The sequence below is a fragment of the Cryptomeria japonica genome, chromosome 9, assembly GCF_030272615.1.
Source record: "Cryptomeria japonica chromosome 9, Sugi_1.0, whole genome shotgun sequence".
NCBI classification, from domain to species: Eukaryota; Viridiplantae; Streptophyta; class Pinopsida; order Cupressales; family Cupressaceae; genus Cryptomeria; species Cryptomeria japonica.
The window spans coordinates 433211340-433235639 of NC_081413.1; positions in this window are offsets into that span (position 1 = coordinate 433211340).

Below are 24300 nucleotides of genomic sequence, written 5' to 3' on the forward strand. Positions count from 1 at the left end.
CTGGTTTCAGGAAAGATCTATCCTGTATAATATGTTTATTTAAGTTGATTCAAGAGTAGTGACTAAGATTTTGGTCTGGTTTCAGGAGCGATCTATCCTGTATAAGATGTTATCTAAGTGACTTAGGTTTGATAGGTAGTTGATTGAACTAGCTGAAAGATGATCGACCAAATCATGCAACACAAATGGTAGAGGTACACTATCTTGATTTGTTTATGCTTAGGATGACAATAAGCAGTATTTTGTTCGCTATAGACTATTTTTAGGCAAGTTTGATTGCTCTGTACTGACAAAATCAGAGATTCGTACAACAGGATTTACTGAGTCGGATGACAACAATTTTGTTTCGTACGAGTTGCTGCCTAGTACCATACGACAGATGGGTATGTCTAGGATGACAAAAGATTTAGTGCAATTATGTATCATACGACACAGGATTTAGCTTCGGATGATAGACTTTTGGGTTTCGTACGACATAGGATTGAGCTTAGACAATAAATTATTAGACTCGTACGACACAAGATATAGAGAAGGATGATAAATGATCAGATTCATACCACTGTTATCAGGACAAAGACAAAAATTCTGAGTTTTTCAATAGCTGAGTATGACCAATTCTGAGATGGAGTGATTTTTTACCAGGATAGACTAGTTTTGGATAGAATTTCAACTTAGGATGGACTAGTTCTGACATGGACAAAGTTTTTGATCACTGAGTTGTTTCTTGTTTTCTCCAATTTTGGTATTCCAGTTTTAGTTTAAGGGATGAAAACACAGAAAACACGTAGTATGAATAGTAACTCCAATCATAGCATGCAAGCCCTACGAAATTTAGTGAGAGAAGAAAACCTTTGCTTGTAGACTCAGGTACACACCTAATAGTTAATCAAAATACGACCGCTGAGTCTCATGCAATGGATTCTCATCATCGTATTATCTAACTCCAAATGCTAATGGGGGTACGAAATGATAAGTATCTTGGGAGAGTTACTATCTCTCTTGCACAAAGATTATCCCCCTTTCGGAGGTGAACTGGGTAGCTTCTAATTTTAATTGGATCTAGTAAGGGGTCCGTTCGGCATGTCGAGGTATAAACTCAATTAAGAGGTCTCCCAGCCTTGAAAACCAAGGTTTAATATACCCGAAGGTATGGATGAGAGCTATTCCCGAGCACTGTCGTTGACTTAATTTTCTTCAAATCACTTTTATTTTATAGTGGGTTTGAGTACTTGGCGTTTAGTCGTTCCCACTTAGGTCGTTCCCCTCACACCAGCCATAATGACTTTAAGAGTTTTTAAGCTCCTTGGGAGGGTAGGCCTGCTAAAGATGTACAAATCTCAAACAAAGAAAAAGCCTCAAGGGTCTAGATTTCTGATTGTCTAGAAAAAGACAAGAGCATACTCTCCTACCTCTCAAAATTTTCTAAAAACATGAAATACAGATTTGTTCTTTAACCAGATAGTAATTTAGGTGCCTAAAAATGAATTGAAAGAATACATGATGATTGGTCGATTCTCCTCAGGCAACCTGCAAAGACAATGAATCAGTAGTTATATTGTCTTTGTGCGACAAGCATATTCTTCGACAAGCATTCTACAAAAAACTAATTAGGCTGTGAAAAATTCTAAGATGGACAAATAAACAACCAAGGTCAGTCGTCAGAATAATCAATTTGAACAGAAAACCAAAATCATGAAATTTGCTTTTTTGTCTTTTTAACCAGAAAAATATAGAGCCGTATGATAGAGTTTACCAAAGCGTACGATACAGGATTCCTAATCGTACGACACCTATAGTTTATCATTTCAGCCTATGAGAAATGTCGTACGATATGACGCAGAGGGTGTACGGCCGAAAATCTGAAAAGTCAAAAACCTAAAAAATAACAAAAATAAAAAGTCAGTCTTGGAGGCCGAAAAATGTAGTCTTCTACACCACGGTGGGTACCAGAGATGTGTGTGTGAAAAGTGGGATAAGGATTTGTATCTGCAAGACACAACACTTCAATTAAGTCATTACATGTATGGTTAGATAGATATAAGCATGAATAATAAAACCATAACAAATCGACCAACTGCCTTCTAAAAGATGCGAGTATAAGATTGCTCTCAGATTTTTATAAGTAATACCAGTGACTAGACTACACCAAGATGAAGGATTTAATCTATACGAGCATGATATTAAGCTAAAATGGATGCAAGATGGATGAATAATTCAAGCAATAATGAATTCAAACAATATGGATTCAAGTAATATGGAAAAAAGCACAATATATTCAATGACTCCAGAGCAAAAATCAGCCTAATAATAATCTCCAAGCATGTTCTCAAAAATCTCTGGGGTCAATTGGATGAGAGCTGAAGGCTGAATTTATAGAGAATTACAAGAGAGATGATGAAAAAACTCAATTTAGGATTAATTGAAAATAATTGAGAAATCATGTTCAGTTGACTTTGAGATAGATTCCAATTATAGTTTAATTGAAATGCATTTAGATAAGAAGTTCAAGTTGCATTAGAAATAAGATGTAATTAATTCCATGCATATGTGATAAAAATAGATAATTCTTTGATTTATTCAAGAAAAGAGTCTTTTCAATGCAACTAAACTTCTTTTTCTGAAAAGCTTTGAGTTCCAATTTTAGAGAATAATCAATAATTCATTTAATTGCTTTTCTGATTTCAAGTTCTAAATTTAGAAAAAGAAATAATATCTAAATTTTTATTTCTCTCTCAATTTAATTCTTTTATTTTATTTTCAATTCAACTCTTGCTTTGTAATTGATTCTTCTTTTGTAATAAATTAATTCTTTTTTGCATGATTAATGGCAAATTTATTAATTAATTAAATATGCTAGGATATTTAATAAATTAAATAGGACAATTGATTAAAAAATGATTTTCTTGGAATGATTCAATTAATTAAATAAATATTTAATTAATATTGAGTGATTGATTTGCCATGTGATATTTGATGATTGAAGAATTAATAATGTGCTCAAGATTGATTTAATTGCCTTTGGTTAGGACCTTGGTGATGTTGTCGAGATTAGGGGCCCATGGTTTAGATGACCATTTTTAGGGTATTACAGTCTATGATTGGGGAGATGATATTTTTCTTAGGTTTGCAGATTACTCAAATTGATAAAGGTATTTTCATGTCAAACTAAGCATGCTATAGACCTATTGAAGAAATTTGGTATGGAAAATTGTAAACCGGTTAGTACTCCTATGGTTACAAGTGATAAATTGACAACGAAAGATGTATCTACATCGGTAAATCCTACTAGGTACAAATCTATGATTGGTGGTTTGTTATATCTGACTCAGACTAGACCAGATATAATGAATGAAGTTTGTATTATATCAAGATATCAGAGTGATCCTAGAGAAAATCATGAGAGTGCGGTGAAAAGGATTTTAAGGTATTTGCACGGAACAACTGAATATGGTTTGTGGTATCCTAAAAATGATGACTTTACATTATGTGCATATATAGATGCAGATTGGATTGGAGATGTTGATGACCAGAAGAACACATCCAGTGGAGCTTTCTTTCTTGGAAAAAAACTGGTATAATGGATCAACAAGAAGCAGTCATGCACTCTTTATCTACTGCTAAAGTTGAGTATGTTGTTGCTACTACTAACTATACACAAGTTCTATGGATGAAGCAAATGTTGAAGGATATAAAGGTGGACTGTAATGAACTAGTATTTATTCACTATGATAACTTTGCTGCTATTGATATATCAAAGAATCTTGTATTTCATTCTAAGAAAAAGCACATATCTATCAAGTATAACTTTTTGAAGGAGAAGGTGGAAGCAAATGAAGTCAGACTAGTTTATGTGAACACTAAAGAGAAGATTGCAGACATTTTCACTAAACATTTTCACATATCTATCAAGTATAATTGAGTGATGCTGATTGGCATTAGTCCGATATGCATTATCAAAGTTATTACTCATTTTGGATTGATGCGGTGGTGCTACTACTCAAGGGGGTAGTCAATTGTATGATTCAAAGGATTTGTGATTTTTCTTTATGCCAGATCTTTGGCATTGATGTCAAAGGGGGAGAGATATATGTGAAAAACATAGCTTAACATAATATTAGTCAAAAGTGGGTTTGGTTCATAACTTCATTGCTATATGATTTTGTGGGAGATTGTTGGTTGTCTTCCATTGGGGGAGACCTGTTTGGCATTTCTTGGCACTTGGATGTTTTTCACATCTAGTGTTGCCATCAATGCCAAAGGGGGAGATTGTTGGCAATTTAGAATTGATTATGTGTTGCATTGATGTTTTGTCATTGATGGAAACACGGATTATTTTGGTTGTTTATCAATTTTCGATTGGTTCCGATAGAGTGGTTGATTATGATATTGATCTGGTAGGATCCCATATGCTTTGGTTTGTGGAATTGGTGTGGATATATCATTCATGCTATTCATATATGTCTCACGATCAGTTGGTTTGGGATTTGATGACTCAGGAGCTATCATTTGTTCTAGTAAGCCTTTGGGTCACCGATAAGGGTTTTACCGATAGAGCTTTGTTGAAGATCTTTTGATGCATGTGATAAGTGATGTTGGTGCGGCTTCTAGATGGCTTCAATGGTGTTGGATTTGGTTTATGGTGACCTAATTTGGGTTTGTTGTTATCTAGGTTATGGTCTAGTTTCTATAACGTGTTGGAGGATGTTCCTGATGCATTACCGATAGGATTTAATGATTGGCTTACATTATTTTTGGCCTAAGCCAACTTGGTTGATCTTTGGATTATGGGCTTATGTTATGAATTTATTGTATTATCTTTTAGGTGGCCAACCTAATTGTTTAGGTCCCAAGTTGGTATAAATATGATGTAAGATCTCTTTGTAGGTCACGGTTTGATAGTTAAAGGTTATGGGATGATTTGTGTGTGAATTTTTGGTCATTTGGAGGAATTTATTATGTGTTTTGTTGATGTTTTTTCATTGATGTCAACACTAGCTGTTTTGGATGCTTACCGACACTCTTCTGGTCCTGGTAGATTGTGTGATTTTTGGTTGGTTTGGATCCGACATGATCTGGTATGCTTCGGTATGTTTGGGTTATGGAATTGGCTTACTCATGTTCATATTTAGTTATTTGGTTTTTGTTCTGGTGATTGGATGTTATCCTATTCGCTAGAAATCTTGGTTTGTGGTTCCGGCGAGGGTTTCATCGGCAGAGCTTTCATGAATATCTTTGATGAATTGCATAAGTGGTGTTGGTGCGGCTTCTGGTGGAGTTTCAATATATTGATGGTGATCATGTTTGAGACCTGGCAGATTAAGATTATTGCTTTGGCTTGTGTGGAAATAAATTTGGTCCCGATATTATCTAGGTTATGGACTGGCTTAATGTAACGTGTGGATTGGACCTCTCGATGTGTTTATGGGATGTCTTATGGGTTGGATATTATTTGTTTGGTCTAAGGCCGGCATGTTTTGTAATTATGTAATTATTTTAGTGTCTTGTGGCTGACTTGATTGATTATGGTCGAGGTTTTGTATATATATGATGTAAGATCTCATTGCAGATGATATCAGGATATAGGAAAGGCATATGGATATGTAATGTATGAATAATGTAATATCATTCAGGAAGATGATTTGGTTGATCATTGGAGATCTAATTGGGTTTATGTAAGAGGATTTAGTCCTCTGGTATTGATCTTAACCAAAAATTTATTCAGGCATAGGAGATGCTATCTTTGCAGTTCATTCATTCTTTTGGATTGTAGTCTGGATTTCTATGTAGTCAGTGAGACTCCTTTTGTGATGAGTAGTACACTCTAGTCTGTTGACCTTCCTATAAGTGTATGCCCCTCAATTGCAATTCACATACTTACTACATAAGTATTATCTGACCATGGGTAGGCTTCCCACCGTGGTTTTTCCCTTTATCGGGTTTTCCACATACAAATCTTGGTGTCATGCGGATTATATTTACTCTCTAATTATTGTTTATGCTTAATTGGTTTATTCGTTATTCCGGTATTTAGTTTAAGGATTATGGTATTAATGTTTTGGGTTCTGGTATTAAAGTTTTAAATTCTTAATGTTCTGATAATCTGTGACAACTAAGTCACCCCCTCCCTCTCAGTTTCCTTATGGTTATTTGAACTGTCTAACACACATAATGTTGTAATCATATACAGAAGGTTTGTTCAATCATTGATGATCGAACTGGGTTTGTAAGAGAGGTTTAAGGCCTCCGGTATTGAGCTTAACAGGAATTGTACTCAAGCTTAGGAGATGCTCTACTTGCAGTTCACTCTTCTTTCTGGATTGTAGTTTGATGTTTATGTAGTGAGTGAGGCTCCTTTTTGTGATGAGAAGTGTGCTCTATGTTGTTGGATTTCCTACATGTGCAAGACCCTCATATTATAATCACATAATTACTACATAAGTATTATCTGATTGTGGGTAGGCTTCCCACCATGGTTTTTCTCTTTACTGGGTTTTCCACGTAAAAATATTGGTGTCATGTGTTATGGATGGATGGTAACTGTTCTGTGATTTATGTTTATGTTTAAATTCTTTATCAGCCATTTTGGTATTTGGTTTATGCATTCCGTTATTAAGTTTATGTGTTCCAATAATAAGGATTTAAATGCTTAAAGCTCTAGAAGCTGGTGATAACTGATTCACCCCCCCCCCCCCCACTATCAATTGTCCTCTAGTTATCTGAGTTTTCTAACATTTGTAACATCAAGGACCAGGGTGTGGCACCTTGGTCTTGCATAATCAACACCAAAATTCAGTAACAAGTGCACCTCTGAGTTCAATTTCCATTTGTGCATTCAATTTCACAATTTTAGTTCAGCAAGTTTCTACATTTTCAATTTATGTTTTCTTCCATGTTCATCTCCTCGTATAGTTGATCATTGCATTGCATTTTACACATCTTCTCTTTATAGTAGCAAAGGAATAAAAACCCTAAATATATTCCTTGGCTCTCTCTTACAACAAGAAGTCAAAGTGAATCATCTCCTTAGGCTCTTTTGTATTCCAATGTGTGCATGGGAGTGGGATTAGGTCTTAACTACTTGATTCCATGTTAATCCATCACATCTACAATCGCAACAAATCTGGTCACATTGCAAGATTTTTTAGAAGCAAGAATGTGGACAAAAAGGGTCTGATAGAAAAAAACAAAAGTGTGATAAAAGATGATAAAGGAAAAGGGAAAGTAGATGTGGATGAGACGAGGAATAAAATGAACACGACATGGGTGAAGAAGAGTGATATTGATGCAGGAAATGGGTCCACACTTGAATTTGGTGCTGGAAATTCCTCTGGGAGTTAATTTAAGGCCTTTGGCCTAGGTGGAGTTTTCAAGAAAATCCTATTTCCGCTTGCTAGCACTTGGTGCCTAAAATTGGCAGGCTAAAAAATGTTGTATTGGGGTATTGTAGATGAGTTGAAAGGATTTTTGAAATAAATTGAGTGATATTGCAGATCCACAAAGGAATTTTCGTAAAACAGTTTGAGAAGATGGGGTATCTGGAAGGTTTAGGGCAAGCACATTTATTACATCAAAAAGTTAGATGTGTGAATGGTAAAAAGTAACTTTGCCTTCTCATTTGTCACTTTGCATACTAGGAGAAAGAGACGGAGCGAGCTCTGCAAGCATATTTTTGTGAGATCGAGGTGTGAAGGCGATTTCGTGTGAAACCCTAATCCAGCAAAAAAGGCATTTTCTATAAAGTTTGTAGATTTAAAATTTATGCAAATGGCTATACCATTGGTTGATGACATCATTGAAAGATCTCAGCCAAAATTCAAGAAGCGCCCCTTCAAATTTGTAGAGGTAGATCCTCTAGGTGCATTTTCTTCAATTTTGTATGCAGTTCTTCATGTCGAAGACGTTAGAGCTTATATTCACGCAACTCTTAAGGAGCCAGGGAGCTCACAATAGTTGAATCTGTACTCCAATCAACTATTAGGAGATGATTACAACCTTAAGCTAGAATTTAAGGTGTTGGAGGAGAAGAACTTCGTCCAAGTTGTCAAGTTCCCGCTATTTGAGGAAAACGAATGGATCCAGTATGTGTTGAGAAGAATTCATGTGGTTGACCAAGTTGTCCATGATCACCAAGGATGCAATTAGGGTCATAACTAGTTTGAGCTCATCCAGTGGTTTACCTATGCTAATGTTTGTGAAGAATCAACTTGTTACTGATGCAACCATCGGTTATCATGATTTTCATGAAATTGTGCATACCGGAGCACCAAATCCTTCTAAAAATTTTGGATGTCATTTGCAAATATGATTCAATCCTTCTGCAACCTTCCAAAAATGATTTCAGACCACCGAAGAGGGGGTTCTTAGAATTTGCATGAAAAGCTCCCCCTAAGGCATAAAGCCCTAGTTACCGGATGAAGATCCTGCACCGGATTTGGGTGCAAACCCATTGTCAGCTCTAGATTCATCTTTTATTACCCACATCTTCTCATGATTCTCCTTGATCTCTTCTACTTTCTCTTTTCCCTTCTCATCTGATTTACTCTTGTCTATTGAAACACTATTCTTACTTCTGTAGTACTTTGCAATGTGACCGGTTTTGTTGCATGCTCAGAAAATAACATTATTCTGCTTAGGTCTGAAGTTCATTTGATTTGGTCTCATCTTGCACTAATTAGAGATATGTCCAAACATCCCACGGGCATAGCATCTTTTGTTCTAAAATTTATTCATTACTGCTCTACGCACATTTGACATGTGACCAAAATTATTGCATATGAAACACTGACTGGTAAATGTAGGAACAATATTCATGTTGTTCATTTCATTATTCATCCTACTTCTACATTGATTTTCCATATGACCAAACTTATTGAAAGTAAAGCATATACCATTAAATTTATGAGCATTAAGTTGTCTTACAAGAGGATTATTACTCTTCTTTTGATCAGGTTTTGCATTGCCTTGTCTAGATCTGGAGGATTCACCTTTCTCAAATCCAAGTGCTCGCATGTCCTTTCCATACCTCAAACTTTCCAGCATCTCATCAACCCTTGTTGAGATAGCTTTGAATTTTTCTTTGTATTCATTAGTAGTAGCAAGTTCATCCCTTAAGGTATCAATCTATCTTTCAAGTTCTTGACCATTATTCCTTGACTGTGTCATCTCAAGCTTCAATTAATCATTCTCATAGATAAGCCCGAAGCATTCATCTGCTCTTTCTTTCAATGATTGTACTAGATTTTCTTCATTTTTCTTCTGATCCTCAATCTCCTTAGTCAGCCTCATCACAATGAATTGCATCTCATTCTTCAAGGCAAAATTCTCTCTTTCAAGCTTGTTAACTTTATCAACTTTATCTTGGTATTCCATGATTATATCTTCTTTCTCCTTCAGCTTGTCCATTAATTCCTTCATCTTTTCTCTAGAGATTTTTGCTTCATCTTTCAGGTCATTAATGAAATCATCAGCAACATTCAGGTTCTTCTTCATGGTACAGATCTCATTTCTAGTTGCATCAAGATCCTCAAGTGCCACAATAAGTTCTCTCTGAAAACTGGAATCCATTGAATCAATCTCTTGGGCCTTCCTTAGAGGAACTAAGCTCTGATACCAATTGTTATAATCAAGGAACACTAAGAGGGGCAGTGATTCAGTGTTCTGTTGGAAATAAAATCCACAAACTTATTCTTTATCCACCGGTTAGCAATACAAAACAATAAAGAACATAAGAAAGCAATTAATAAACCACAGATCCACAACACCAAAATTTTTATGTGGAAACCCAAAAAGGGAAAAGCCACGATGGGGATGAAACCCAGAATATTCATATACTATGTCCAAGAGTACATAAATATTACATAGATGGAGAATGCACTTGCATTCGGGCTCATTGCCTAGAGCTCACTACTCAATTACAATGACCCAGAAGGCTACAACCTTCAGGGAAGTTTCACTGACTTACAATTTTATTGCAATGAGGAAATACAATTAAAGAACTCTAAAATAGCATCTAACAATGCAAAAATGAGTTCTGGTTAAGCATGGGATCTCTGATTGTACTCGCTCTGCAATATGCTATGTTTCTATCTCAATCAGCTACTGGATGACTTGGGAATCAAATGTGCACATGAAACTGCGCTCAATCGCACCAAAATTGATCACCACAACATTAATACTCCAAAAACCAATCACCAATTCAATCTTATATATCTGATCATATAAAAAATAATCTCCTCAAAGTCGGCTTCCAGAAATGTAATGTGTAGTCACTAGTTGGCTTAACTAGATCCAAAAAGATAAGTTTGGATCATCAAAATACTAATAAAATAATGTTTCTAAATCGGCCCAATCAACAATAAAATGAATCAATGCACTGCAATCATTGGAAAGCTTCTAGACCCTAAAATGCTCTATTCTACCTGAAATACCAGTTAATTAGCTACCAGTTAACACACACTTTTGGATGAGAGGAATCACGACTGTCAGATCAAATCTCCAAGAAGAGTTACCATCAATGACAACCATAAACCAATAATTTAGCATCGTAAATCACCGAATGAGTATCAATTGACAACAAGAACAACAACCTTCCCAATTTAGTCTAGGATTCCCTAACCCTGAACTAGATCCTAATTTGAGTTCCATGCCCATTATGTCAAGAAACCTACCTTAAAATTTGATCCACTTAATCAAGTCCTTTCAGAAAAGACCATAGTAAATCAACCAAATGAAATAGATGTCCAAATCAGTCCTATAGACCACTTCCTCCAAAACTTGAATAATGCTCAAATAGCGAAGGAAATCATTGAGTTGTAAGGACATCATTTTTGTAAACATGGTCTCTCATGGCATGACCATTGCCTCTTCAGTAACCCTAGTGACTGTTAGTCCTGAAGAGCCACCCCAATAGACGATCCCCCTATCAATGTCATCACAACTATCTCAACAAAGACATCACCCTCAATCTCTCAACAACAAGTTGATATATCATTAGTGCCACCCCAATTACAAATCCAATAATCTATGGCACTACCTCACCAGAGCAACCAATTTGCATCAATGGGATTACTTCCTTTGGGCATGCTTGGCTGACATTATCAACCATTTTATGCCAATTCATCAGGGTTTCACCTGATATCACTGTTTTAAAAAATGGATGTTCTCAGTCCATAATTGGCTAGATTTTTAAAAATTTTGAGTCTGGTATGCCCTAGTTGCTTCAAAATTGTTTTAAGTCCTAAGGAGTTTAGGGTTTTAGGTTTTAAGTCGCTTCAATATTTGAGAAAAACCCTTTGGTTTCTAATCCTGCGTTACTTTATTCACTTAAGTGATGGGTCCTTTTGTCGTGCAGAGTGTTCCCTCGGTTGCTATTTACCTAGGCGGCCCTTTAAATGTTTTAAATTTTATTCACCTTTAAATCTGCCTTTTCTAATGTTTGTTGGGCCTTGTAAAAGTCGATCAACTCTCAGTCAATCAAATGGCCCGCATGGATTCGCGAACTCAACATGCCCAAAAGTTACCTATCGTGAAGTAGCGAAAAGGTTTGGTGGGACCCAGCAATAAGGACTTCTCCCTTGGCTAAAAGGTGATCAGTTTGCAAAGAGATCAATGGCTCGTGTTGATTCGCAACCTAAAGATGCTCATGGTTTACAAGTTGTGAAATGGCAAAAAGTTGGTGGACCCGGGTAAAGTGGTTAGCAGAAAGAGTAACAACAGTGCAAGTCTCTGAGATCAGAAGGCCCATGTTGTTTCGCGAGATAAATATAACCAAGTTTTACCCTTCGCGAAATAGCGAAAGAGTTTGGTGGGCCCAACATCCAAGCTTCGTCTGAAGATTAAAGACTGATCATGTTCTATCTGATCAGATGGCCCTCGTTATTTCGTGAGATCAAAGTGCACGTGTTTTAACTATTGTGAAATGGTGAAAGGTTGTGGTGGGTCCTAGAAGCTGGGGTTTTCTGACGAGTAAAGAGTGAGTGGTTCAAAGAATAATCAATGCCCTGCATTGATTTGCAACCCAAAGATGCTCGAGAGTTAGTTTTCGCGAAATGGTGAAATGACATGGCATTCCAAGTGAGCAGTCCAGGAGGAAGGGATCACGAATCAAAAGGTTACACGTGTCCTCCAAATCATGTAAATCAAAGAACAAACTTGGCGACCAAGTGGTAGGCCCAACAAACAAAATGATGTAAACTAAAGACAAAGAGGATATATGTCAGGCATAGGTGGAATTTCTGAAGTAGATCTCGCTGAAGTCTTTCAGCAAGTGGGAAGTTGACACGTCAGTTTCAAGAGGGATCAAATGCCAAAGTGAATAGTGCTGATTTAGAGGGCCCACATCTGTAGGTTCTAATAGTTTGATAAGGGATGAGCATCTCAAGAAAGATCTAACGACGAGCGTTATTTTGCAACCCAAAGATGTGAACTTGTTACCATTTGCGAAATGGCAAAAATGGTTAGCGGTAACCAATTTGAGCACGATTAGTAATATAAATCACCAGGTTAAGATGGAGTAAAGACCAATCAAGTTTCAGTTGATCAAATGGCTAGCGCAGTTTCACAAGGAAAAGATGCAAGATGGTTACCTATCGCGAAATAGCAAAAACATTTTTCAGTCCGTTGCCAAATGAGGAAAAGTCAAAAGCTAAAAGTCAATCAAGTTTTAGTTGATCCCACAGTTGGCGTGATTTTTTTAGATGAACCTCCAAGCACTTTACGCTCTACGAAATGGTGAAAGAAGAAAAAGAAAAAATACTCAGAGCTGTTCTGACCCGTTGGAGCCAAATTTTTGAATTCTTGCATGATTTCAATTCTGAAGGGACAACAAAAGCATGCGGTGTTAATGTTGCAGTTAAGGAGCCAAATTGTCGTATATGTTCCCACATCAATTGAATGAGGATATCATTCCACAGAAGTAGTTGCAGAAAGCGCTGGTGCAGAGCAGAGTTGCTTCAAGCTAAAATTAGGTTCCCTTGTTCTTTGTTTACACTTTGCTTAAAGATTGTTGAATTGTGGTCTTGTGCTATTAGAACATTGTTTTGATTGATAATTGGCTTAGTCACATACTTTTAAAATGGGACCAAAAAGAGAATTAACAAGGAAGGTAAATTACCAGGACCGAAATATTTGTGATGACTTTCTTGAGCAATTAACCATGTCGACCAATGTCGGGGCTAGGGCCAAGGAGTTAGTGCCAAAAAACCCCCATTTGAAAATTGGGGATGGTTTATATGATAAAGGAAATTGGTTGAGGGACCCTGAAATAGGGATATCCGGTCTCAGTTTGTTTAAAGTGTGTTTTGGTCAGACACATGCCTCTTCCCCTATGAATAGTATCTAGGATTTAGATGTGGGAAAACTTGTGGTCCCTGGTGTGTTCATGGATGTTGATTTGTTGACCTTAATCGCACAAAGTTATGACCCTGCTGCCAGATGCATCAGAAACATAAAGGGATCATCCCTTGTCGAAATCAAAGTTGATGAATTTGGGAATGTCTTCAAGCTTAGTGAAGCTTCTAGCTATCTGGAGCCTATTGATTTTGAGGCATTAACCCAAGTTTACAATGCCCAAAGAGATCATCTTAGGAGTGGCCCATTGAGAGAATTTTTTGTCAAAATAGGAGGATTAACAGTTGTAGGGCCTAGCACAATGGAGCCATTTTCCTTGAATTTGTTTACCTTGAGAGCTAAGGGTATGTACTGGATACTGTGTCAAATTTTTGGGGAAGATGTCGAGAAAAACATGCCAGTCCATTATATGTTAATCATTGCCCAAATTTTGAACACTTCCCCGGCCATAACATTTGACTTTGCTCCTTTCCTCACTGATGCTATCCATGTAGGTCTAGTAGGAATTAAAAATGGTAAGGTAGACAAGCCATTTGGACGGTATTCCTTGTTGATGCATATGTTTCTTTTCAAGGGGGCAGATTATTTTGCAAAAAGAGATGGACTTGGTTAAGGTCATGGATAAAAAGGAGATGCCAGTGCAATTGTGGAGTACTGTTCTATCTTGGGATAGAGAGGATGCGAGTTATCTGAAGTTTGATAGATGCTTTGCATCTAAGAATAGAGTGTTGTTATGTGCAGAAAACCCTAGGATTCCCAAGGCTCTCTTGGAATTCCTTAGGCCCAAAGAGTTTGCAGAGGACATCAAGATTGTTCATAACTGGGGAGATATGTATTTGTATCTAGTCTCTACTATTCTCAAAGTATTTGGTTTCAGATGGACCCCTTATTTACTGCCCTATCAAGTGCCATTAAAAATAGGAATTGCAGAAGTACTGAGGCAAATTGGTGGAGTGCAGGAAGCCGAGTTGACCAATAGGGGTAAAGGGACAATTTTCCCAACCATCACAATGGCTCATCACTTTGTAATAACCAAAGGTGGATCGAAGTGCTTTGAACAATTATTCAAGCCATACATGTTATCAACTGCAATATCCAAGTGTGCAGACCCTGAAGATTTTTTCAATGACATGTTCAGGAAGAGGGCAGTTTGTAAGATCAAGCCCCTCCAGTTCCAATTCCTTGAAGATCTAATCAGGAATGAATTCAGTCTAGATGAGTAGGAGCTAAGGAAGGAGAAGTGGATTTCCTACAAGAGAGCCCTTGACTTCATCCACCAATTTGATTCTAGCTATGATCCTCTTCTAGTTTTACCCCATTTGAGGAAAAGATTAAATTCTTTATTCTTTATTTTGAGGATTTAATGCAAACCCTGAAGGAGAAGAGAGAGGCCATAATGTAGAATGATCTTGATAGGGCTAAATTGGTCCTATCCAAGCCTACCTTTGCCAAGGCTAGTCCACTAGGTAACTATATAATGCAGAAAAAATCTAAATACATTGTGATGATGCTAGTGTCAGGTGAACCTTCTACTTCCAAAGGGAAGAGGGCCATTGAAGATATTACAGAGATTCAGGATTCACCAAAAAGGCAAAGGGTAGGAAAATAAATTGAAACCGATGACCCTCGGTACTCTCCCTCTTAGTCCCCAATTCATATAGGAGATGAGCAAGCTATGGCGGAGCAATTATTACAATTAGGGAGTCTACGTGAAATTGCATACACCTACAATGAGACTCAAGAAGGAATGCCAGAGGAGCCACCCAGTGCTGAAATGGACATAACTGATGGTGAGCTACAAGGAAAAGAGTTGGATATCATTGTCAAGCAAGCTAGTGAAGAATTCCTAGCTGATAGCAATTTTGTTGCATCAGGTGCTTTCATGCAGTTTCTATGGAAAAAAAATATTGATCAATTCAAGATCAGATGTGCAAAAAGAATAAGTGAATAGCCTCATAAAGATACAAATTCAATAGAAGAAGAGGTCAAACAACAAATGATGGCTGAATTCAAAGCCATCACTCCTGAGGCTGGAAGGGAAATAGTTTCAAAAGCCGGGCTGCTAATTCTCCCTAAATGGGATATAGCTGATGCATTGGTCCTGGAAGCAGTCAGAAAGGAAACCAAGCCAATTAAAGGAGCGGTATTTAGCAAAGATGATGCCTCTCTAGTAATGTGGTCCCCTGAAAGAGATGAGGGTAAAAGAAGGAAGGACACCTCAGAATCTAGTCTCTTAGGAGGAATGATAGTCAGGAGAGTCCAGGACACAGGGGTGGTGGAAGCAGCTAGTACTGTTTTGGAGATTGCTAAGTTCAATGTAGCAGTAGCAGAGAAGGAAGCAAAAGAAAGGGCTGATCTTCAAATCAAATTGGAGATAGTTCTAAAGGCTTATAATGAAGCAAAGAAAGAGGTAGCCAGCAAGGACACTATCATTACGAAACTTCAAGGTCAGCTGATGGGACAATACCAAGGAGGTGAGTCCTCTACCTTGGTAATTTCTTCCTCTCTAGCAAGTACCCCACCTACTAGTCCCATCATAGAATTCCCTCCTTCTCCTATGCCTTCTAGTTTTCAACCAGCTGAGACTTATCAACATGAATTGGAAAAGTTGAAATAGGCTCAGGCCTTATTTGCAAATAAGTATGAGGAGAAGATAAAGGCTACAATTTTGAGTTTTGCTGATACCATTGATGCCCCCATGGTACATATCAATATGAAGAGAATTTTTGACACTCTTTGTGAGTTAAATGAGGACAAGGCCATTCTAGAGCCTATTCTAAATAAGTGGATCCCAAGAGAAGTAGATTTAGAATTTATGTGTGTATCTTATGATGAAGCCGGATCCGATGCCACTATTAAATCCACATGTGAATTAACCAAAGGTTTGACAAAGCTGGCAGAAGGGAAAGTCAATGTGGAAAGGAAGGCTAATTTATATAGAAAAGAGTATACTGAGCACAAATTTGAACTGTTTCCTGGAGGTTTTGTCAACCAAAATCAAATAAAGGACAAACAGGTATGGCTGGATGAGTTAGGAGCTAATCTATCTCTAAGGGTAAATGAAATGATCAATAAAGATAACACCTCACTATTTGTTAAAACAATTCAGGAAATAGAAAAGATCAAATCACATTATGGTTTCTTAGAATCAGAAGTGAGGAAAATAAGGAACTCTCAGAAAGGCTATTAAAGTTGAAGAAAAATATTATTGGCTACTCATTGCCTATCGATGATGTTTTTCAAGAGTGGTCCAAAAAATATGCGGTGCAAGAAGAAGATGCTCCAGAATAGTTGGAAGATGCTCCAGGACAATTAGAGGATATTGTAGAAGAGTTACCAACTAAAAAGGCCACTGAGACAGAAAGAGACTTGTAAATGCTTTCTGAAACAAAGTATAGTTGTAACAAAAACTTTCCTAGGGAAGTTCAAAGCTTTGTACGCATCCATGTTGCTATAAATGGATACCAGGACTGTAGGAAAGGGAGATCACAAGAAATTGTAAGGAAACACTGTAGAAATTTATCCGAGCTTTTTCTAAGTCTTATGGAGAATATTCAAGTGTTTTTGTAATATTTTTTGAATTAATATCAATATACAGACCATCAACTTTGAGCCTAGAATCTGTGTTGTCTTCAAGTGTTCTTGCAAATATTTATTGTTTTTAATTTGAGTAATCTAGGGTTATTCATTTGAGTATGGGTTGTAAGGCAATCTTAAATAGATGTGTTTCTTAGCTTTTCTCTTCAGGAGGGGAATTAAATATGTAGGAATCATTTCTATCAGTAAATTCCTTGTGGGAGACTTTGAATTTGAGGAGTGCTGTCTAGTTTGATTAGGGTAAATTCTTATGTATGTCAGGCATATGTGGGGTTTATAAAAGCCAAGGTGATGGGATGTATGGAGATGTTTAATTGTTAGATTATTGTTTAAACTTAGATGACTTTGTGGCCTAGATAAGGCACTGGCATCTATTGTGGTTATCTTTTACATATCTTGAAGGTCGATACTGAACATGAGCATAAGCTTTCTTTCTTTGTTTCAGTTAGTTTTGAGGCGATAAGATTCATTTGTTTTCAGACTGGTTTACTGTGGATCTGTCTTTTAAAAGTGTGAAGTCAATTCACATAAGGTATACCCACCTGAACTTTGGATAAGTTCGAAGTGTAGAAGGTTCATCAAACCTTGTCATATGTTGCTCTGAAGTTTCCTTCTCCTTGATTTCTCTTTTGTAGACAAAGTTTATTACTTTATTATAAGGGATTTTAGGGGGAATCAGAATTTGAGAACAACAAAAGTGGTGACTCTACTGGGGAGAGTCACTGTGTGAATCCAGATGTAGATTGGTGTTTAAATTAGTAAAGAATAATCATGGTGTGTCTGTGGTATAGATTGGTGCTTCATTGAAATATCAATGTTTTCTGGAAATCTCTATTTGGATTTTTTTCTCTATTTTTGATATGTGATTTTGGTCTTAAGGTTTGCAATATTTTGTTCGAGCTTGTTTTCATATTTCCCATAGTTTTGTGGGTGGCAACTCTGTTAGTCATAACTAGTCCTTCTGAAATAAATACGATTCTTAAAAGGAAACAAGCACAATTCAAGGAGGGAAAAACACCAGATCCTTCATGGAAAAGCATCCTCGTGAGATGTTGCGGGAGGGATTACTTGAACAATCATGAAGAGGGTAGAAGAGATCAGTATTACATGAGTCATCAAATGCTGCCTAGGTGCAGAAAAGTAACAATGCTGGTAAGATATCTGATAGACCTGTCTATGCAAAATCAAATTCAGAGAATCTGAACATGATGTATTAGGTTTCCATTCTAGATTATTTGGAAATATAGATGATGTTCATGCTTTAAATCAAGATATATCTCATGTTATCTTTTCCAGGAGAGACAGAAGTAGTTCTAATGTAGTCAGACATTTTGTGCCCAGAACGGTTGATGGAAGCATCAGCTTGATTGAGATAGACCAAGTTAACATATCTGACTCTGAGGAGATTTTCCCTGATGAAGATAAAGTATCCCAAGAAATAGAGGACCTAAATAGGAAGGTTCATCACTTAATCTCCTTAAGAGCCCAAAAGGAAGAAATTAGGGAAAAAGAGGCCAAAGCAAAACTGATGGAAAGAGATAGGCTTCTTAATAGATTGTTGATCTTGAATTGTTGGCCCAAGAAAAGGAAAAGAGTGATGATGAAGGTCTTGTGATCAGAGAAATTCTAGTCCCTAAGACCAAGCCAGCATATAAATCAGTAATCCAACCAAGAAGAGAAGTTCTTAGTGACCCACTACCTACTAAGAATAATATTAACAAAGGAAAGAAGAAGTGTATGGAGGATGGGTCTGGATCCAAGAATACAGTGGAAATTTCTCATAGATTATCAGCACATGCAAGAGAAATGGAAAAAATGAGAAAAGAAAAGGAAGATCTACAAATGGAGCTAGAGAAAGCTGAGTTAGAAGCAGCTAACCAAGAGGTTAAAAGAAAAATTGGATATCTAAAAGCTCCCCCTATCATTTTCCCATCAGAAGATCTCAATAAGCCTATTCCTCAGCAAGTTTCCCTCCCCCCTATTAAAATTCAGCCCACTTTGCCTGTCAATACAACAATAGCCAGTCAAGCCCCTGTAATTAACCAGAATAATCAAATCTCTAAGACTCAAATCCCTACTGTGAAAATGAACATGGGTAATAACAATGTTGTTAACCCTTTCCAAAGGAGACCCATCTATTTAGAGCAGTACAGGTAGTTATTTTTTGATGGAATTCTAGAATATCCCAACCATGTTCCTATTGTGTTAAGGGATAGACTCCATAAGTTTGCTGGAAATAATGTAATTAGTGCAGAGGAGAATTTAAAATCTTTTGGTGACTTGATAAATGATTATGAGATAGCAGATGAAGATGTCATAATGAAATTATTTGTCCCGTCCCTAATAGATGATGCAAGAGATTGGTATAGGGGTCTCCCTGTTAATAGCATTGGGTCTTGGGAGGATTTCAAGAATTGCTTTCAAGAACAATATGGTGACAAAACAAATGTGAGTTTCATGTTAAATGAATTCAATAATATTAGAAAATCTGATAATGAAATGGTCACCGATTTCAATGCTAGATTTCAGAAAGCCATGCATAGGTTGTATCAGGTGATGAGACTAGATGATAACATGTGCCTGAAAACTTATTATAATGCATTTGATTCCAAAATGGCTTATATTTTAAGGGATAAGAATCCACATAGCCTGAGAGATGCATTCAGAATTTCTATCAATGTGGAGAGCAATAGGAAAGCATCCAGAAAATTAGGAAGAAGAACTGATGGTAGGCTATGGCAGGAAACAAAACATCAACCAAACAAAGTTGCTAAGGAGGAAGATAAGATAGAAAAGTTAGTCACTGCTATGAAGGATCTAACTACCAAGGTAAACAAAAGTGACAAACCTCATTATAATTGGGAAGATAGATCCTAGATTGCATGATATGCCTTACAACACCAATTGGAAGGATGGTAAGCCTCAAAATGAGAAGCCTAAGAATTTTTAGAGCCAAGATACCCCTGATCCCTTAAAAGGAAAAAATGTCCATAACGTAGAAAATACTCCTTGGTGTATTGCTTGTGACGGGCCACATTCTCCTCATCAGTGTGCAGTTGCTCAATCCCTTGAAGAGTCCATGAGGCAAGAGGTTGAGCTTGATATAAACATATTCGAAACTATTATAGAGAGTGATGTGGAGTCTCTGCAGGGTGAATCTAGTGATTGTGATGTGCTGGACAGTAAAAGGTCCTACCAGAGACAATTGACACTTGATTGGCATCCTACTCTAAATGTGGTAACAATTGAGGATGAATAAGTTCATCTTAGAAGGCCTAGTGAGGAAGAAGTAAAAAATCTCACTAAGGCGGCTATAGATAAGGCCAAGCACAATTACAATTTGAGGAGTACCAAAAGGGATAGTGATCAGGGTGAACCTGGTTCTATGTTTATAAAAGAGGTATCCCAGAAGAAAGCAACATATAGTTCCATTTTGCCTCAAGTTGGTCAAGAGAAGAAAGATCAAGTTAAAGAAGTGCCCAAGGATACAGATAATAAAGCTACTAATGATATGCAAGGAGCTGCCACAACAAAGAAGGCAACTCAGCCTAAGGGAGAAAAAGCTAAAGCAAATACTGAGTTGAGAAATAATTCTACATTTGACATGGCTCAGGCTCTTACAAAAATGAAAGTTACTGTCCCATTAATAAAGCTGTTGAAAATAAAAGAACATAGGGAAGCTGCCTTGTCTTTGTTCTCTAACATATCTGACAGTAACACAGTCTTACCCACCAATTCAGTTAAAGATGGAAAGGATCAGGAGTTCTAAACACCAGAGGTTTATGTAGGAACAACTATTACTCAAGAACCTTCATAGGTAGATCCTTTTTATGTCACTTTTTTAGTGAATAACCGGTTGATAAAAAATTGTATGATAGATTCTGGTGCAGCTTCTAATATAATGCCTTATGGTGTTATGAAAGAATTAGGACTATTAGTGACTACAGTATATGGGAAATGCTATGCTATGGATAACAGAGAAGTGCCTGTAATAGGTACAATGAGAGATGTTGAAGTAAAGATAGCAGCATTCCCTAAAGTGACCTATAAGATGGATGTTATTGTCACTGACACTAAGCCTCATTATGGCATGTTATTATCTAGGTAGTGGGCAGCAGCAGTAGGTGGAAATGTCCAATTGGATTTATCTTATTCTACCATCCCAATCAATGGGAATCAAGTCAAGTTATATAGAGAACCACGTGTTCCTAGAGTAATTGAAAATGTAGATCCTAGCATACTCAATTGTATGATTGATGTGGATCTTGACAACTTTAGAGTACAACCAATTTTACCTCAGTTAAAGAATACTGACTCCATTGTGATTGAATTAGAATCACAATGGCATGGTCTATGGCAAATGTATTTTGATGGAGCTTGCTCCAAAGAAGGGTCTGAAGCAGGAGTTCTTTTTGTATCCCCATTAGGTATAACTTTTAAATATTCTTTTTTATTAGCCTTTCAGTGCACAAACAACACTGCAGAATATGAAGCTCTGTTATTGGGGCTTGAAGTTGCAAAGAGGCATGGAATACAACTGTTGAAATTTTTAGGAGATTCAGAATTGGTTGTCTCTCAGGTAAGATCCAAATATGCATCAAAAAATGATAGATTGAAAAGATATAAGCATGCAATTTGGGATGTCATTGAGCATTTTAGTGTTTTTTCTATTAATTGGATAGAGAGATCAAAGAATATCATGGCATACTTTTTAGCCAATGTTGCATTGAAAAATGATGATGCAACACTAACCGGCATATCCACTATGGAAATAAAATCTAGGCCTGCCATCCCTGATAATGTGTATAATTGGCAAGTTTTTGTCGATGATGAAGATATTCTTAGGTTCATACAATGCATTGATGATTATGATGGACAGAAAATTGACTACAATGCATTAGTAGAGGTGATTGACAATAGAGAGACAATATTCGGCAATGACTTGGTTCAATTGGAAACAAATGAGATACCAAAAGGGTTGGTAGAGCTTGAGGGCATGTTCAGCTATAATGATAGTCACCTGCACTAGCAATCTACTACCAAGTTAGAAGAATTGGAGGAAGTAAACTTGGGGACAGAATTACCCCCTAAGTTGGTATACATTGGAAAAAACTTGCCTCCTCATGTCAGAACTAATCTTATTAATTTATTGAAAAGATATAAGCATGTGTTTGCTTGGTCCTATGAGGACCTAAAGGCATATAGACAAGACCTGTTTCAGCATGAGGTTCCTTTACTTCCAGATGCTAAGCCTTTCAGACAAAAGAAAAGACCTATTAATCCCTTGCTAGAAACCAAGATGCAGCAAGAATTGACTAAGCTAAGAGAAGGGGGGATTATTAAACCTATAAGACATTCTTCATGGGTCTCCAATTTGGTCCCAGTTAGAAAGAAAAATGGGGACATTAGATTGTGTGTTGATTTTAGAAATCTAAATGTTGCTTCCCTAAAGGATAATTATTCTTCTCCCAATATGGAAGCCATGTTGCAGAGAGTAACTGGCTATGATCTTTTCTCAATGATGGATGGTTTCTCAGGGTATAATCAGGTGCTAGTGAAGGAATCTAAGCAATTCAAAACAGCTTTCACCACCCCTTGGGGAACATATGTTTATGTTAGAATTCCTTTTGGGTTAAAAAATGCTTGAGCTACACTTCAAAGAGCAATGGATGTAGCCTTCAAAGAATTCATCAACATCATCATGGTAGTGTACCAAGATGATTTAACCTATTTCTCCAAAAGAGCTGATGACCACTGTGGACATTTGGAACAAGTGTTCAGTAAGGCTTTGGAATTTGGTGTGTCGTTAAACCCCAAGAAGTGTCATTTTGTTTTCACTAAATGGAAGTTGCTCGGGCATATTGTCTCCAAGGAAGGGGTAAGAATAGACCCTGAAACAATTGAGGCAATAAATAATGTGCCTGAACCAAAGAGTGTTAAGGGTATCCATTCTTTTTTAGGCAAAGTTAATTTTGTTAGAAGATTTATTGCAAACTTTGCAGAGGTGGTAAAGCCTATTGTTAGACTACTCAAGAAGGATACCAATTTTTGTTGGGATCAAGAAGCTTCAAAGGCTTTTGCTGAGATTAAAAAGGCCATTCAAGAATTACCTATGTTGAAATCCCCAGATTATAGTAAGCCCTTTTCTTTGTTCTCTTTTGCTTCATATCATATAGTAGCTGCAGTGTTGTTGCAAAAGGATAACGAGGGACATGAACATCTAATAGCTTTCTATAGCAAGTCTTTACAAGCAGCAGAATTAAGCTATGAAATCATGGAAAAATAGGCATATGCTTTGGTTAAAGCTGTCAAGGCTTTTAGGCCATATCTTGTAAATGCACAAGTAGTTGCTTATGTTCCACATGCTACAGTCAAGGACATTTTATCCCAATCTGAGGTCATAGGCAAAAGGTGCAGATGGATTAACAGAATCCATGAATTTGATTTGGAAATAAAGATCACCAAATTGGTGAGAGGCTTAGGCCTAGCCAAGTTTATGGCTAAATCCAATCTTCTTGATGTTGAAATAAACAATGTTGAAGTTGAAAACATTGTAGTCACCAGCATTGAAAAGCAACCCTGGTATTTAGAAGTAGTACATTTCTTGAGAGATGCTACATTTTCAGAGGGGATGACCCAAAATCAGAAAAGGACATTAAAGCTTAAGTCTCAAAAATATGTTCTCATTCAGGGTGACCTTTTTTGGATAAATAGAGATGGGGCATTACTAATGTGTTTGGATAAATTCCAGGCCAAGAAAGTGTTTATTCAAATGCATGATGGAGTATGCGGAGGTCATTACTCTGCTAAGACAACTGCTAGAAAGATAGTCTGGGTTGGGTATTATTGGCCTACCTTATTTAAAGATGCTCATGAACATGTTAGGAAATGTGACCCATGCCAAAGGTTTTCATCCAAGCTAAAATATGAAGGAGCTTTAGCTTTAAATCTGGTCATAGTGGAAGCCCCTTTTGTCCAGTGGGGCATTGATTTTATTGGAGAAATTGTTGAAAGATTAGGAAGAGGCCACAGGTGGATTATAGTAGCAACTAACTATTTTACTAAATGGATTGAAGCCATACCCACTAGGAGAGCTACAAGTAAAGTTGTCATTGATTTCCTGATAGATAATTTTATAACTAGATTTGGAGTCCCTGCAAAATTAGTAATGGATAATGCTATGAGTTTTAGATCTGAAGAGTTTGTTACATTTTGCACTAGTCATGGGATAATTATGTCCTACTCTTCACCCTATCATCCTAAAAGGGAATGAACAAGCTGAATCCAGTAATAAAAGCCTCTTGAACATTATTAAGAAAATCTTAGAAGAAAACAAGAGGTCATGGGATCAAAAGT